The sequence below is a fragment of the Temnothorax nylanderi genome, unplaced genomic scaffold, assembly GCF_030848795.1.
Source record: "Temnothorax nylanderi isolate EJ_2023f unplaced genomic scaffold, tnyl_v1.0 TNYL_tig0050_pilon, whole genome shotgun sequence".
Taxonomy (NCBI): Eukaryota; Metazoa; Arthropoda; class Insecta; order Hymenoptera; family Formicidae; genus Temnothorax; species Temnothorax nylanderi.
In genome coordinates this window covers 795,109-813,506 of record NW_027249112.1, presented here as the reverse complement: position 1 = coordinate 813,506, position 18,398 = coordinate 795,109, and the positions used below count along the sequence as shown (strand labels likewise).

Genomic DNA, 18,398 nt, shown 5'->3' with positions numbered 1-18,398 from the left:
CAAGTGCATGCGATCCGTCGTTGGGGCATCAACGTTGCGGCGCAATGATGGTCGTAAAAGGACCTAAAAATGCAACAACTCGCTAAACGGCGCGCGGCGATATTCGCGATATGAAAATGGAAGCGGTAATTAAAACGTCGGCGAGGATTGTCGGCTATCTCGGATACTGATTGCTTGCAGCCCGTGATTAGGGTTGTTGAAATGAGAGTCGGTCTTCCCGTCGGACGCTCGTTCTCCGTGAGTCGATCTTTGATTGTAGACCGAACGATGGAATCCGGTGGGCAACCGTGCACTTGATTCTTTGTTTACACGCCTGTAATATATATGTATATAATATTTATTTATAAGTATACGTTTTAATTACCCCGCTTCCATTTTTATATCACGTATATGTATATTTTTATGTATATGTACATTATATATATGTATATGTATAAAAAATGTATATACATATAAAAATATACATATATGTTTTCCCTTTTTCAATATGAGTGACGGTGGTGAAAGAGCGCGAAACGCCTCGGATGATATTTCCGTTGGTTGTTATCGCCATATCTTTTTGGAGTTCTTCGCGACACAAATTATTGTGCGACAGATTTGACGTCGCGTTTCAATTCCCCTCTTTTACATCTGAGAAAACAATCACGCAGTATACGCATGCGATGCACCGTATAATTTCTCTTGGTGTTTTTTTTCTATATTGTATCGTGAATCGATTCGGCGAAGTATTCTCGGCAACCCTTGCGTGCAGCAAACTCATTAGAGCAATTACATACGTTAATACTCCTTTCTCGGCTCGTCGGCACAAAAAAATCGATCGTCGCCGATTTAATGTCGCATGTGTGAGAAAGTAAGGATTCGTGATCGCTTCTAATAGTTACAGTGAGCGTTCGGCGAATCGTCAGAAGAATTAGTCCCGCTTTGCAGTAAGCAGCATCAATGTAATCAGACAGGTCGCTCAGAGTGGTCTTAACGACGGTCGTAAACGCGGCTCGCTTTACAGCTCGGTGGATATTTTTTTTCTTTTTCTTCTTTTACGGTGCTTCTCCTCCTACCTCATCATCGTCGTCGTTGCCTTCTTGTTCTCCTTAAAACCCCTTCTCCTACGTTCCCCATTGCCGCAAAGTCGTGAATAAGGCGCACCCCAGTCTTCCGCTTATTTTGCTCTAGGCGCAGTAAACTACCAGAGTTTATGTGACAGACGTTAGAGTGAAGTCGAAGTAGTCTCATGCCTCGCGGAATGTCGATGATCTAACTGAAACTCGCGGATCTATTTTCGGTAAATTGTTAATCATAATTGCGGAGTAAAATCGCAGTGTTATTTTTATAGTTGACCGCGAATTCGAGTTTGATTGATCGTGTCGCGTGTTGCTAATGATTCTTATGTAATAACGTTGCTCTCATTAGTTTTTTACTCTCTTTATTTTCTCATAATTTTTACTCAAATCATATATTCATCAAGATATCTCATACAATTCTTTCAGATACCCTTCTTCTTTCAGGTATCTATTAATTTTAACTTTTCTCTTTCCCTCTGTTAAAACGATTTGGTGGAAATCTGTGGAAAACTCGCAATTTTTGTCCTGATGCCCGTTGTTAATAAGATGGTAATATTAATTTTTACACGATAAATTTTACGAAAAGCGTATTTCTACCACTCATTATTTAAATCTGCACGAGCGGAACTTTTATGGCTGCGAGGACAGAGAATCTGCTGGAAACGCGTTAAGAGGAAACGACGCCATGTCATGGTCTGCAAGGCATGTCGCCGCGAATATAAGCATCCACCGTGAGCTATAATTTTGGAGCATATATTACGCTATTCGCGATTCCGAAGGTTAAGAATATGCACACTTTAATAAGCTTGCGTGAGTGATAATTTTCACTTACGGATATAACGGTCCGCCGAAGTATTATATGAAATACAATATAATGCAGAGTAAGCATAAATGCTAAGCAAGTAAACGTTACGTGCACCATATACTCTTTTACGGTAGAACATTGCATGTATATAAGACGTTGTAAAAGAGTACTGTAATCCTTATAACAGGATTTTCTATAGTGAATATTTTCTTCTTCGTTTGTTATTATTTCTACGTATTACCAAATTTCTATACAAGCTCAATACTAAAATCCCGCATAGTCAAGATTCGTTATTCCGAGTGATCCGTTATTGATATATATATATATATATATATATATATATATATATATATCAATTAATATTATATATATAAACGTTATCCCATAAATAAATAAATAAATTTATGATTACTTTTATTGAAAAATGTCTTTTTTCATAAGTATTACAGTTTCTCTAGACGGCAAGAATATTTTTGCGAAATTAACGAAATTATACTTTTGTTGGCTGCAACCTATCATATATTGTGGCTTCGATATCGCACCTGCTGAAATGCATGTAAGTTATTATAAGTGACATAATTGCTATTACACATTGGCGTGCACAGTAACTCTCATTAATGATGCGTCTGTACTGACACCGCCAAAATTATCGATTAACCAACGATCGAATTAGTGAAATTGTTGCGAGACGATATCTTTGACCTTGATGAAACGGCTGTCGGCCTTATTTTGTGCAGAGGACGTCGAGCCGTAATTTCTGAGACAAAGCAATAATTAGTAGCGCCAAAGTGCATGAGCCGCCGCGAACACCGCTTCTCTTCCTCATCATCGTCCTTCTCGTATGTAACCAAGAACTGGGGAGCGTTAAGTAGTGTAACAGACCCGGCATCGCTGGCAAAAGGAGTTTTACTACTTTCTAACCACAGTCGCGGGCTACAATTAAACCTCCATAAACTTCGTCGTAACTTTTTTAAAAGCGACCGACTGCGCGCTCGCGCACGCTCCGTTCCCTTTGCTTGCTCGGCAAAAAGCCTACCATATTGCATCCTTAATGAAGCCCCGAGACGATACGGGTACCAACATCTTCCGGTCGACCCTAAAACCTCGCCTATCGTGTCGTCCGTCTAGGACTTTTGCGAAAACGGGAATTCTCATCTATTTAGAGAACTACAGTGGTCGACGAACGCGCGTAAGACGAGCCTTAGGACGTCTTCTGTACAATTTGTATCGGTTGTCGCTGATGACCGGTTACACGCTTTTACTGCGAAACATTTCTTCTTATCGAAGAAAGAAACCAGTCAATTTCGATATGCCGTTGTTGTTCACAAGTGAACTGTCCGAGACGGAATCGATATAACGAGTTCAGCGCGACGCAGAAAGACAGAAAACAAAATGTGACTGACATAATTCGCGTCGTGTAATCCGTGACGAAACCTTATTTCTTGAAGTATACGAAGGGAGCGGGCGTTACCTTCCCGTGTAGGTTTTTCTTGTAAGCTTTCTCGTCGGTGTACTTGTCAAGAGTGACGTCCTTCAGAGATCGCGCCAAAGGCTAAGGAATCGTAAGACAAGTTCACATGGTGCTCGCCGAAGACCTCGGCCGCTCGAAGGCAAAGGCAGGACGAAGGGAGCCGGAGAAAATGAAAAGAAGAAGAAGGCGACGGCTAAGCGGGAAGGTTGAGGAAGGAACCCAGGCAACCCGGCATGCGGGGCTTTAGCGGAGACTGACGTTTACGGCTCGGAGCGGTCGACCTAGCGCCAGTAAAACTTGAGAAGAAATACAAGCGAAGTCCGCATCGACAGTTAAAGTCATACGCGCGAAAATACAACCAGGCTTCTATGAAATACGACGTACTTTCCCGCCTAACTCTGGCGAGCGAAGCCACCGGGGTCCACCCGGGATACGCGTCTCGTTAATGAAGGTGGCCGCGCCTCTTACCGATCTGCGATCGCGCTCGATAAACAAATTCTTCGCGCAACGGATAGGGTAGTCCGTGTGTTCGCGAACGAGTCATTCCTTCTAGCGCAAAGTTATCTCTCAAAGAATCTCTTTCGTAGACATGATAATGTCTTTATTTTGAAACGATTGACGCGACTCGATCTTCATGCATCGCGTGATAACGGTGTAAATTGATAAATTAGCACACCATTATGCGTAGAATGCATATCTTTTTTGTATCGAATGACGAATTAATTAGAGTACATATAAATACCATGTATACGAACGTAATAGAGCTCTCATTTCACTTGCAAAAGTTTATCAAGGCGAATGTAATTAATATTGGAAGAATGAGAGCGGTTTAAAAAATATTAAAAATAAAACTCTCAATAAAAGTGCGAAAAAAAACAGTCATTTATTCGTTAATACTCGGAATGAAACGGGTTGAGGCTAACGTAGAGTGAATAGGTATTATTTCAAGCTTCCACAGTGATTTTACGGTCTCTCTCTCCCTCCTGCCCACCTAAACCCTCGTCAAGGGTTGGTAGCGCGCGGGTAGAAGTGTGAGAATCCGCGAAGTACTTACTAGCAGACGATAAACCTCCACCCACCTCGTCCGCAACCCGCCGCGACCGTTTCCATTTTAGTTATGTGCCTGGATGTCTTCTCCTTAGACCACGTTTACGACTTTTCGAGCAAAGTCACTGTTCGTCTTGAGATCTGCCTAGATCGTCCACCGGAAGAGAACCTTCATCGATGAAAGCTATTCTTCCCGAACATACGTGCGCAGACTGGCTTCTCTTCGCGAAATTGTACCTTAAAGAAAAGCTTAATCTGCCGATCGATAAGTTTTTAATCAGTTCGACGAATTAGCCGGGGAAATCGCTAAATAGAAATAACGCGAATTTGCGAATTATCGGAACATAAATAAATTACACAACTGAGGATGTTGTGAGGCGGTATAGCTATAAATCACATTTTTATGAGGAACTACATGGTCAATCAAGAGGAAAGGGTCTTTAGAAAGAATATAAACATAAACTGTGAACTGATACCTCCGAATCATCGGTTCTCTTCTTCCTTCCTCTTTTCTTTTAATACTATCTTTATCATTATTATTTTATCGTTATTGTAATGATGATTGTCATTACTATTGTTAATAACGTAGAGAAATTATATTTTACACGCATACTTCAGTTTTTAACAGAATCGGATATATAACTTTATTTATAATTTACATATAAAATTTTATAACGTCCCAGAGTAGTGTAATTGCTGCGATATACTGCCTGTTAGGAATTCTTTCTTGTCGAGAAATGACGACGGTGCATAATAATGGCACGATATTATAGTTTTTCAAGGAAATAATACATAATGAGTCGGTAAACGCGTTGGCAAATTAAAATGAGTGCAAAATGTCATATTTATAATGCGCAGCGATCGCTGTGTCTGAAGAACTGTATAAAGAAAATGCAAATACGGGCATGTAGACTGTACGTGACACGGTAAATTCACGTCGTTCGAAGTAGCTATTAGCTCTCTCGTGCCATTCTTAATCGGTCGTCGAATGTTCCTTGAAAGCTCGCGCATCCACTTAACACGAGTAGATCCCGCGCTCGTCGTAACGCACCGTTACAGATACGTGTACTTAACAAAGTGGTTGGCACTCTGACGAACCAGTCGCTCGTAAAAAAAGACTCAGACGCGGACGGTTAAAGCCTCGTGAAAACGTGACGACGAATCGCGTACCGGCACAAATCCACAAGCTCTAAAGCGAGACGGAAAGAATGCGTATTGCAACACGACCAGAAACGAGCGTAACGCCCGGTCTCGCCCCTGAAACGGCATCAAAGTAACTGTCGATCGTTACAGGGATCGCTTTACGAGTGGAAATAATATTCCGAGCGTCGTCAACCGGTTAAATAGGTGTTACATTGATGGGCGACTATAACCATCGCGCGCGTATCAATGAACTCTCAGTTTCTCTTATCGCATTCCCTCCCGTTTACCTATCGGATATGTCTTGTCTTCGAAATAATTTTCCTTATTGTAGTTCGTAAACACTTCCGTTACTTGATACTTGATTCGACAGTTTAAAGTTTTGCAAGTTCCTCGAAGCCAGTCGTAATTCCGCAATAATAGACCGCGAAATATCGCATTTTCGCCGAAACCACCTTCACATACACTCGTCTCTCGGTCTCTCGTGCATTTTTCTTCAAGTCGGATCATGATTAAGTTTTATTAGCGAATCTCAGACACGGTTGCAACATCGACAAACAAAGGAGCCGATTAAAACAGTTCTGAGAAAAAGTTCATGGCTCCTAACGAAAGATCCTTTCAAAGTCGATCCTCTGAGATGTGAACTGGGTCTTTATCGCCGCTACTCTTTCGGGACGTATGTCTGCGGGACGTGTTTTACGAGGCGACCAGGTTTTAGTGCCGGACGATGTTTTGCCTGATCATTTTTAACGTCTATCTTGTATCGCTTTTTGTTTACAAGTTACTGCTTCATGTATCAGTCAGATAAAATGGAAGTCTCAATCGAAATGTCATATGGCGCGTCACGGCTCAAAATTTTAATTGAAAAGATTGACTTTTTTGATTAAATTTTCTAGTTTCTACGATTTATTTTATTTATTTTCTTGATTTATTTGTACTTATTTTCTTTTAGATAGATATTTTTTAAGCAGATAATATATATAGCTCGCAGCGATTTTGAAGATAAAACGAAACCGTAGCGATTTGTCATCGAGAACGTCATGATCGAGGTTTCGCCAAGCAAAATTGATTCGACAGAGAGATCCGTTTTGGGTACCAATACGTCTCTCTCTCTCTAGACCTTTGAAAAAGTCTGTTACAACCTGCTGTCGTGGCGGGCAGGAAACCGAGTCTGCCAGTGGATGCACGTATGAAAACTAAGTCCGGGTTTCATTTGACTGGCTTTACGAGGGGGACATAAAATGGATTTTACTGTCGGCTAGTTCGCCAGTTCTCGAGTTGGTAACATTGCTTTAGCGAACATAATACACTCCTCCTCCGCGTCCTTGTCGCTTCTTCAGCCCCCTTCCCTATCTTAGCCATTCTTTTCTCTCTCGCTATCCTTCCGTAGTGGATTTTGTTTTACGGCGGAGGACGTGTACCGCTCGTCCGCCTCCTTCCCCCCTTCACATTCGCGACCCGACGCGTCCTTAAAACATCGCGGTAAGTTTCCTCTCGCCGGTCGTCTCTCTGAGAAAACTTCTCGAATGAGAAATGTCCCGCTACCAGATTTAATATCCGCCGGATAAGCCGACATGGCGGTCGTTAACTTCTCTCCGGGCTCCGTTTCTCAGTCGGTGGTTTCCGGCATTTGATAATTTCTTCGCGTTAGCTGTGTTAATGTGACGTCGTTTATATTGAACGACTGGGCTTCGACTACCTCAAGATCATTGTAATAAAAATTTAAACAAATTTATGATAATCCTGCTAAACTACTGTTTTTGTACTGTAAGTTTTTGATAGATGGACAATCTTTGCGTCGCGAAATTACAGAAGGAAATTGAATAATGAATTAAGTATAATATACGATGGATGAAATAGTCATGAATAATTTTTATACGCAAGAGAATACTCTATTGCTTTGTTAATTTAAGAGTGGAACAAGTTTGCTGTAATCGCAACGAAGACCGCAAATACGTAAGCGGTGTTTTTCATTGATGCTAATAATAAACGCACCACACTCTTGAACGTAGTTGAACATAACGTTGCGTTTTTACACCACATGTCAGGTCGTTTGGCGAACATACATTTACATTGATAAACGTTGTCGACGGCGATAAAACAACGCGATTTACCTGGTATTATTGCGAATCGCAAGTGGCATAGATATATTGTACGTCTATACATTTTTTATCCTCTCGTTACAGCTGGCACTTTAATCGCAGCTGTAACAAATAGCAATTATACATCTTTTCCTATTGCATGTAACACATAGGTGATAATTAAAAAGCAATTGAAGTGATCACAGTTAAACCGGAATTATTACTATTTTGAAAATAATGATATTTTTAATAGAAGGACGTGTGGAATATTACATATCCAAGTGGATACAGTATGTGTGAATACGGTATCCCATTGGTTTCATTACATTTTCAAGCAAATTACATGCGAATTATTCGCGTTCTTTGAATCTCGGAAACTGTGCGTCGCAGAATTACACGTGACGCGTTGCGTAAATCTTATTGCGCAAGACAAAATCAATTCGTTTACGTTATCATAATTATTCCTATGCTGTAGATACAATCTCAACATCTATATAGCAATCGTTATTGCGACTTATTTGAAATAATCACATTGTTCTTAAATTTTATACGATGAAAATAGAAGATAAATGTAACCCAAAATTCCGATATAAATTAGCAAAGAGAAAAATAATAAACAGAGAAGAATAAAAAGATAAGATGTGTGGTATCTTTTTCTACTTAAACATGTCACACTTATTATTTACTATTAATAAAATAGCGACAGTTTTCGATGACTTATTATAATGACTTATTAATTAAAATTTAAAAAATGGATATTATGGGAATTAGAATGAAAATGTAAAATATGATTCTTTACAAGATCCCGGAAATAAGCGACATTATATTGCCTGTTGCTATCACTATCGATTTTTTACTTGGCACTTGTCAAACGTTTCCTTACTTCTGCTTTCAGATCGATCGCTGACAATCAGTGAAGTAAATCGACGAAGGAAGCATGTCGAATCCAAAGAAAATCGCGTCACCTCCGAAGTGATAGAACGGCTGTCGGGAGCATTGGACTTGACTATCGATCATCGCCAACTCGTTTCGGACATCGCTTCGTGAGGTGTGCGGTCAACGCTGCTACATACCCAGTGGACCGAGCAAATCGCAACCAGTCAAGAATTGAGGAACTCGTGGAAAAGTCGCGAAAAAGTCGCGGGATGTTCTCAGACGTTTTCCGCCCTTTGATTTCCAATCGTGATCGCGGTTTCTCCTGGGAAGACGGAAGTAGAGTTTCCGATGCAACGATTGCTACTCCACGAATAATCTCACGATGATTGATGCCATCGCGATTTTCCACGGCGATAGATCGAACGATCGTGAACCGTCATGAGCCAACGTGATCGGCAAGACCCGCAGGGCGTGTAGCTTCATCCATTTTCGAGCGGTCACTCGCGTTTCTCTTGTGAAGATGGACACTGGGTTGTAAGTACACGATCGCTACGCGCGGATTTTCGTTTCGGACGACACGAAATTGACGGAGCCTGATATTACGAGGCTGCTCTCGCGAGGCAGCTCGATCAAGCAGAATCCCGGAGAACGAGAACGTTGCGGCATTCCGCTTCTGAGACTCCCCTCGAGCCATCCTTGCTCAGCGAGTTTGTGTCCCGCGTCCTCCTCTCATGTGTCCGCCCATTTTAAATTCGGTGCGAGAACGCGATGGCAAGATGCAAAAGCAACGGCAAACCCCCGCTGCGAAGAGACGATCGTAAGTGCGACAGGCGTCAAGCGGATCGCTGAGGAATCTATCCGCTCGTGAGCGACGGTTTTATATTCGCTGGTCCTCGCCAATTGGCAACACGCGTGTGGCCAATTTCGCGTGTGGAAAACCGGACACTGGATAACGGCGGTGACCGCGCATGCAAGCGAGGCGCTGGCCAAATTATTCGATGGTGATTTTGACACTTTCCGCTTTATTCATATATATCACGTATATATTGACTACTGCAAACGCTATTTTCTCAAATTTATATATATGTTATTTAATGCTACTGGAAGGGGTGCGAGACGTGCAGCTACGCATGATCGAGCATAATCGAGTAAGACATTTAGATTTCAATCGATCATATAATACTTAAATCTATATGATAGATTTTTTAAATTTTTATGCACATATTCTTTCTATTCCTCAAAGGTCGAATAAGAATATATCTTTTATTCTTTTTAAGCTATATCCATGCAAATCATACTTGTCCAATGCTCAAAGAACAGATATATAACATCTCTTTGCGTCTAATATATAAAACATAAGTGTCATTATCGCAGCAATTAACGTGAGTAAAGCATTAATCTTGGTGACGAGTAAAGCATTAATCTTGAGATATCGTGAGTCAATCCAATCCCATATTAAAATCCTTTTTTTTTTCACGACAAATGATAATATCAGCCGCTATTCTTTGATAATTAAAACTTTTCGTACGAAGGCGAGCGCATCTGCGCGCAAAATCGTGGCGGATGTGTCAGTTCGTGCGACGTGGTACAATAAAATAGCCGCTCAAAAACTGGTCGCTCCAGTTCGCGGCAAATTAATTTACAAATAAGAGCACCGAAAAACACTGTCCCTTCGATATACACTCTCATTCTCTTCTACTTGCTCCTTTTCTCGAATGCCCCTCTTCCGTCCTTCTTGCTTCACGCGAAACACGTTTCGAGCAACAATTTGATGCATAGCTTGATCGCGAATATTACCACAGAATACTTAATGACTCATTTCCGTAAATGAATTTGCGTTTCAAAAATGGGCATGTGCGCCGTGCTGCGTCAGATTTATCATCATCATCTCGCTTAATTTGTAACTAAGGAATTAATTTGCATATCAACTAAGCTTTCATGTATATAAGATCACACTTGAGAATTCATATTTTATATTTAAAATTTATGACTAAAATTTATTTCGATACATATAAGTGTGTTATGTCGCTTAGTGGAGTTTTCTGTTTTTTTGCTTAGATAGTTTAAGATTAGAAGTTTAACTAGAATTAATTTAATAGTTACACAAACACACACACACTATATATGATTATATATTTTATTCTCTCATTTTATTCTCTTATACATCGTACTGGGTATTCTTCATATATTCCAGCAGGCTCGCATTTGCATGAAAAACACAACATCGTTCTACTTTCGCTTTGCGAATGTCTGAATCGCGAAGAGAAATTCTCACGGACACCATACGACGATTGACTTTTAATTAACCATCGCACAGCATTACACAAAATGCACGCACTTCGTGCGATCCTTTTGTTACGTGTGAGACTCGCGTCAGATGTCCGTACGAAGACGACGTACGCAGAAACCTATCCATGGGTGGCGGCCGATCCTATAATTTTTGGCATGCTGGTGTTTATTGTCGTAACCCGCAATTTTAATTTAAGGCAGTTCACTTCGACATCGTTGTAAATAAAACAGTGCGATTGGAGCGCAATCGCTTTATCATCTTGAAGCATCTGACGGGGAAACGGGGCGAACAGGCAAATCGAATTACACGACGCGACTTGTTTTGCATTTGATAGAGTTGGGGAGCACTCTGTTCTTCCGCGCAGATTCGCTATTCTCGGAAGTTACATCAATATCGTTAAACGATATTCGTAACGCTTTCGTGAAACTTAGAATCGCGAAGTGTCAAGATAATGGTCGCTGTAAACGGCATGCATTATTCTCACGTCCGTTACCTTTGCGTGTGAAACATGTGTCTATTGTGGGTCGCATATATCTGCACTCACACCTCGTCACCTCGGTCAAGTACGTATGGATACGTTCGCACGCATGTTTTGCAAAGTGTCATGTGCAACAACGTCGAATTCTCTGATCTCCTAGAAAACAGGAGGACCCATTTATAATTTTTCAACGGTCTCTATTGCCGGAAAAACTAAAAGAAATTCGGATTTCTTATAATCAATTAGACCGTCGGGTTATCAATTAAGTTACAATGAGATATTTATCTTATCTTGGCACTTTAAATTAATTTTTAATTGGTAATTTTATTAAAATTATTAAAATTATGAAATTTATTTATTAAAATTAATTAAAATTCTATTTTTGTTTGACAAACTTCGCCGTGATGTAACGCAGGTCTCGTACTTTGAACGTCAATGTCCACACGTTTCGTTGAGATAATCTCTATATTTGTCGGCCGTTGCCGACAAATGCACTTTTCTAAGGTACACGATTTTATAGAGAATAGAGATTCGACAAATTCAACTCGAACGTGAGGTGCTGCGCCTCGTGTTGCGCTAAAACGCGCGTAACAGATTCGCTCGACCTTGCGAGTTTTACATACTGTCGCCATATTTTTTTAAGCAATAACTTTTAACTATAATCGTAATATAATCTATTTTGTAAGTGTATTTGTTAGAGGTACACGCGTCCTTTCACTTTAGATAGAAACACTATTGCGCCGTATGAATAAAAGCGCACACGTTCGAGTCTAAGCGAGTGACGAAGTATCAGATTATATATTATTGGTGTCAACGACGACGATTAATTGGGCCTTTATACATATACCTATCGTTCGTGATATCTATATTTTTCTTTAATTATAAGTACTTATTGAGGGACGTATTCGCGAATAATTTCCCAAGTAACAAGCTAATGTTATTTATCGTTATTTTAATGTCACATTAACGTCTTTGACAATATTGCAACGTCAAGATGACGACAAATAACGTCCGCTTGCTACCTGGGTTTCCGAAGCCAGCTCTCTAAAAGGAAGTAGTTGTTAATTGCTCCTCTTTCTTTTTCCTAAAAAGCCGGAATCATATGAAGCACGATTTCTTGAATGACTAGCTTGCACGCTGCTATGCCTGCTCTGATGCATGCTAGACCCTAGACATCATGCATTGAGCGAGGCACGTTGGCATGCATGATTGCATGCACCAATTAAAACATTGAAAACAGTCACGATCGAGCAGACGATCGACAGCATCTTCAGAAAAGAAACAATTGTGCTAATTTGGTAGTACAAGTCAAACGTCAGATTTGGATTCAAAAATAGAGACGTTTAATTGGTGCATGCAATCATGCATGCCAGCGTGCCTTATTCAATGCGAGAACGTCTATAGGTCTAGCATGCATTGAATGCATCAGAGCAGATATAGCAGCGTGCAAGCTAATCATTCAAGAAATCGTGCTTCGTGCGATTCCGGTTTTGAGGATCGCTCGTTTCACGCAGTTGAAACGATCGATGGAGGGATAGTGTGTTTGATATTTGACGTGTATATTCTATAATAGAGTATTTTCTAGCACAAGGAGGGTCGTAAATTCTCTCGGTTGTGAGCTCGGTTGTGAAGAAGAGCTTTCTTGCGAAATGCGGGGTGCTCGTTCTCCGATCGAGAAGACTCTTCTAAGCGTTATTTTACACTTGATAATATTTTCTTTTGTTGGAAAAATTGTAATAGACACCATTTTAGTTAGTAATCGACAACTATACGTACATTGGGATACTTCATTTAACCAATTTATCTGAAATGAATTGTGTATGTGCGCTGTAACGCAGCTGCAAAGTTAACCTCGTATGAATATTGTTGTTTGAGCTGTGTCAAGATCTAAAATGAGGCGAATACGCAATTCTCATACTACATAAAAAGCTAAAAAAGATACACCAGCACTTATGTCTCCGTATGAAGCGTCGATCTACACGTAAAATCGCGAGATCGATCGCGATTGATCGAGGTTTCGCGTCTTTATTTTCCTGGCTCGCATCGAACGAGTCGGACCGACATTGCTAGGGTGTGAAAAATGTAAAACTTTGCGGATCGTTTTTGTTTAACAGCTCGTGACCAGTGGAACTTTTCGGAATGAATTCCGATCGGAATTCATTCCAAAAAGTTCCTTAATACGTGCCCAATAAAAGTATCCGAGTTAAGAAAAGGAATGGGCCCCGGGTATCTACTTAATACGACCTATTTACTTGTTCTAATAAATTTGGCTGTTGTAGTTATTTAACCAACGATTCGTAGAGAAAGATATTGTGTGTTGGAAACGAGTGCGGTAATGACAACGATCGTAAGATGTGGACGATGATTATGATTATGATATTATGGAAATGGAAGGGCAGCATGGAGGAAAATGAGGAAGCGAAATATGGAGCGTACGCGTATTATTGTCTATTGTCTAAGTGTTACGTTATATGGCATATAAATAAAACAGTACTGCTATATATAATCACAGCAGCGCCTAATGCACTTAACCTTTGGATTTCCTTTCCGGCCAGAATATTTATATTTTTATAACCATTGGAATTTGCAGATTCGTTCTCTCTTCTGACATTTTGCTGCGAAATGTTGCTCCGTATCTCTTTTGCTTCCTACCGTAAACACAATTACAGAAAAGAATTTAATTATCGAAGGACTGTATCTCGGCGAATTGAGGTAAGTATTGCGCATTTTCCATAAGTTTAATTTTTTCGTGTATTCATATTATTTGATTTCTCTTAAACTCGTTCAAGTAGGAAGTGGGTTATATAAATAAGATTATCGGGGACTCAATTAGCAGGAATTAATTGCATGTCAGAATCCATTTTATGAGAATACAAGAACTCGCGAGTTTACTTGGCGACCACTCGAAAGAGAGAGAGAGAAAGAGAGAACTCGTATATCATGCTTTTATTTTGCGAGCGATATCGCCCAGCTCGTTTTGCAACTCTCCATCAGGAGCGGACAAGTACGGGACCGATAAAATTCTGATACTTTCCTGACTCTGCTCGCGTTAAATAATTACAGTAATTACAGTAAACCGTTCTAATGTTCCATCGACGTTCGTACTTTCTGCGACGTTTTTGTTTTATGTAATGTTACTTCGTGGCCCCGAGACTGTTCCGTGGTTTCCTCATTCTTCAGTCAATGCTGCAATTATTACCGATTTAAGGCGACGCAGAGCGTTAGGAATTATGATTACGTTCTCATTAAAATCATTTCTGTGATATTAAGCCGCAATTTCTCACCGCATTGCAATCGTATGTTTTGCCGCTACCGTTAACATCTTTAGCGTGCGTTCGAAACTTTTCGCGAAACGCCCGCGTAATTATAGGATGGAGAGAGCGAGAGGCCGCTCTGTAACGGGAAAGAAGAAACGAGTCCGCATCAAGATTAACGTTATAAGCGCAGAGAACAAGACGCTTTCGCGGATAATCGGTTATGAATAAATGTCATCTATAACACTTACGCATAACATGTAACTTAAAAAATAATATAAAAGAAAGTAAAGTGATCGGTGATGTCAATCGTAATGTGCCGATATGATTTGTCACGCTTAATACAATAACAATTAATAGAGATCCTCAATAAAAATGTTACAGAGCAATTATTAGATTGCGCTAAGATTCACATAATTGTGCCATATTATTAAGAAATTATTAAAGTTTTTGTCAAAGTTGTGTATTGTTTTGTTCTACGAATATATCTACTAATGAGAAATGAAGTCACGCGCCGATTAACATTGTACTTCAGAAATCTATTTAAATTTGTCGTTGAATTACTCGACAAATTGTCAAAGCGACGCTACGATAATAGCTATAATAATACGGAGACGTGTGCAGACATGGACAATGCGGAACAATGTAATCATCTTGCTCAGTCGTGCCGAAAGTGGACAATCCACGTAATCGCACTAACACTAACATAGCTCGTAACATCAGGCCCTAATGCAACGATTTGCTTTTGGTTTGGGAGCGAGCAAGAGTCACAAATTTGAGATCTGTATTCGACCGCTCCAACTTTTTCTTCCTGCCAGAAGATCACACCTGCTATTACGGCGCATTCAGCCGAGGTAAAATATCCGATGCACGCGAGCAATCTTTTCAATCATTTCCTCACGAAACAAAGGAGCACTTTGCAACGATCTTCGCGTTCCTTTTAAGCGTAAAAAAAAAAGATCCCTGATGGGTACATATCCTACGTGCGTGCTGAAAATCACTCTAATGTTGAGTAAAAAAGGAACTGCGCCATTTACTGCTTCAGAGGGTTCGGCTATAGGCTACCATCAATGGAGAACGATACCAAAGAAATGTAACTGTTTCGGAAGATGCGCTTTCTAATACACATTTCTGAAGCTTCTCTTTTGGAAGAGCAAGATATGATCACACTATTAGAGGCTTTCATCCCATGAAGTTTATACTGTATAAAAACGTCACTTTGAGAAACGAATATCTTAATGTTGGTCCTATAAATGTCTGTAATGGACCGAACATCTGTAGAATATTTGTTTTCCATTGCAAATGTTACTTGTAACGCTATTCAAGATCGACGAAGAGATAACCACTAGAACATAGAATACGTAACACAGTTTCGAAACATTTCGTCGCAGGATTCACGTTTTCTATTAACTGATTTAATTATAATCCGTATTACTGATATACTACAAATTTAGAAGGTGTTAACAGTATATTAATTTATCTACAGTTGATTAGATCTGTTCGCGACTGCTGCTTCGCCGAGTCCTTGATTAATGCGTTAAGTAAATACAATGTTTATTCTTGAACTCTGATTTTCTCATTGTCAGATAAAGATGCTATACATTATGTAACTACATGATATGCGATACATTCAATGCATATAACGCATTCTCTTATTCTTCTTGTTTTATCAGTATGCTTACCTCATTCTCATCATTACAATGATCTGTCCTAATATAGGTGAAGTAAATCTCAGCTGCGGGATATTATCCGTTGTAATATTCCTAATAGTTTTTTCTCGCCATAAAATTACTCCCCGTATCCATTCTCTTCACCAAGGTCACCAACTTATCTCGTTCCTCCTGTCTTTCCGTCCCCACCTACTCTCTTCTGATCTATCTTGATCCCTATCTCCCTGTCTGTCGGATACATACACTTTTGCCGACGGTTACGTTAAATGTGCAATATACATAAAGATCCCATCACTAATTTATTTAGATTTATCTTGTCTATTTTTTAGCGTAGGAATTAACTTGTACAAACGAGAGAAGAATCACTTGTAAAAACGACAAATGTTCTGTTCAAACGAGTCGATTTATATGTCTCGAAATACATAAACTCTTCTATGTGTTAAATATGTATAATATTTTAAATACTATTGAGAAAAAGGCAATTTTTAAATCAAGAAATTTATTGTTGATAATTAACGCAACGAAAACTAATCTTCTCAGTCACTTATTCATTCACATATGCACACACATACAAACACACACACACACACACACACACTCTCTCTCTCTCTCTCTGGTATTTTTAAAGTTTAATAAGATATACAATAAAAAGTTGAGATGATACAAGTGTCATATAGGGGGAATCATTTATCAGCGATAGCTTCGGCTCGAACTTGTGCGCACCGCGTAATTCCTTGATATTGTCGGAGTCGCTCATGCGTATGCAAACTCGGCGCAACAACCGGCGACGGTTCGCGGCGTACGCAGAAGAGAAACGAAACGAAAAAGAAAACTGGCCGCACCGTCCGTGCGAACATTCGCCAATCGAGATACTGGATTCCTGCCGTGAGATGAACCACACTGATGTTACAAGGCTGAGTAATTCAATATTGACGGTATACTCGCCTCTTGCCGCGGATTGTACGCGTTTCTGTGACAATGTAGCTGCAATTTGTCCATTTATTATGCACAGGACGATTCCGCATGCACCGACGTGGGCCTGTGACGAAACGTTAAAAATTCTCGCTGTTCTTTCTGCCATTCAAATTCTCTTTTCTCTGTCTCTCCCCGCATTCTTTCCTCACGCTTTTCGCTGTCGCAGTAAATCGGAGAATAGAATACATAACTATCAAATTACAAATGTATCTCGTGGCTTCCAAATCTTCCAGGCCGCATACACAAAATAAATCCACTCATTGTTTTATTACTCATGATATTTATTCTATTCGTTACAGTAAGTTGGTAATTTTTAAAACAACCAAATGCTTTATCGTTATATTTATTTATTGTTATCGATGCGATACAAGAATGTTTGAAACTATACGGCTCAACTCTCTCTCTCTCTCTCTCTCATGAAGACACACTCGCGCTCGTGCGATGCCTTACTTTTTTAAAAAGAGTTATTTTATGCATGATCAATTAGACAGCCTACATTCCGATCAAAATAATGAAGGACAAGACGTGTAATACAACCGCGTAATTATGCGAATGAGGTTCGCGGAGCTTTCCGAATAGCGTACGTACTTTCTATTTATCTCCGTAATTGCTATGCACACATGTGTGCCGCTATATACAATATGCAAGTACAGAAGAAATCGAGCACATCGGTTATTTTTGATACTTTCAGCTCCATATTGCAGTGCACATCGATTTACGTATGTGCATATTTTCTCATTCTATATGTAGACTTAAAGAATATGTTCGAAGCTCCGATAACGGGACAATATCATTGGGAAAACTTATCCATCATTAACTTATCTATTATTCTTTTACAAGTATAATAGACATGGCATTTAAAAAGAGCGCAAAGTGTTAAATTTTGTTTATCAAGAGACACGCTAGCGTTTCGCATCAAGTGTACTTTTCGTAAAATATATTCTTTCGTGAGCGAGACACTACGGCATATCCTTTATTGAATATATATATACAAACAAATGCTCTCTTCAAGAACGGATCTAATCACATCGTATATTGATGACGCGTTATTATGTTACTTTTCTTGCACTCTGTTCTTTTTTTCCTTTTGGTAAAGAAAGTTACAAGCGTATTATATAAACTTTAACGAAGTATATTTCAGAAAATTAGATATATATTTTTATTCCAAGATAATAGATACTTACTGTATAAAGTGAAAAAGGTGGAATGCGCGTTTCGATAGATTTGCGTTGGAGGATTCTGAAGTGAAACGA

At 39.7% G+C, this 18,398-nt stretch overlaps 1 long non-coding RNA gene across 1 annotated transcript; it reads left to right on the top strand.

Moving 5' to 3' along the window:
• The first annotated feature begins 1,803 nt into the window (after nucleotides 1–1,803).
• LOC139772508 (uncharacterized) lies at nucleotides 1,804–13,757 on the top strand. The gene is made up of 2 exons (XR_011718147.1): nucleotides 1,804–7,003; nucleotides 8,498–13,757. It is a non-coding gene; the product is annotated as an uncharacterized lncRNA (long non-coding RNA).
• Nucleotides 13,758–18,398: the final 4,641 nt, after the last annotated feature.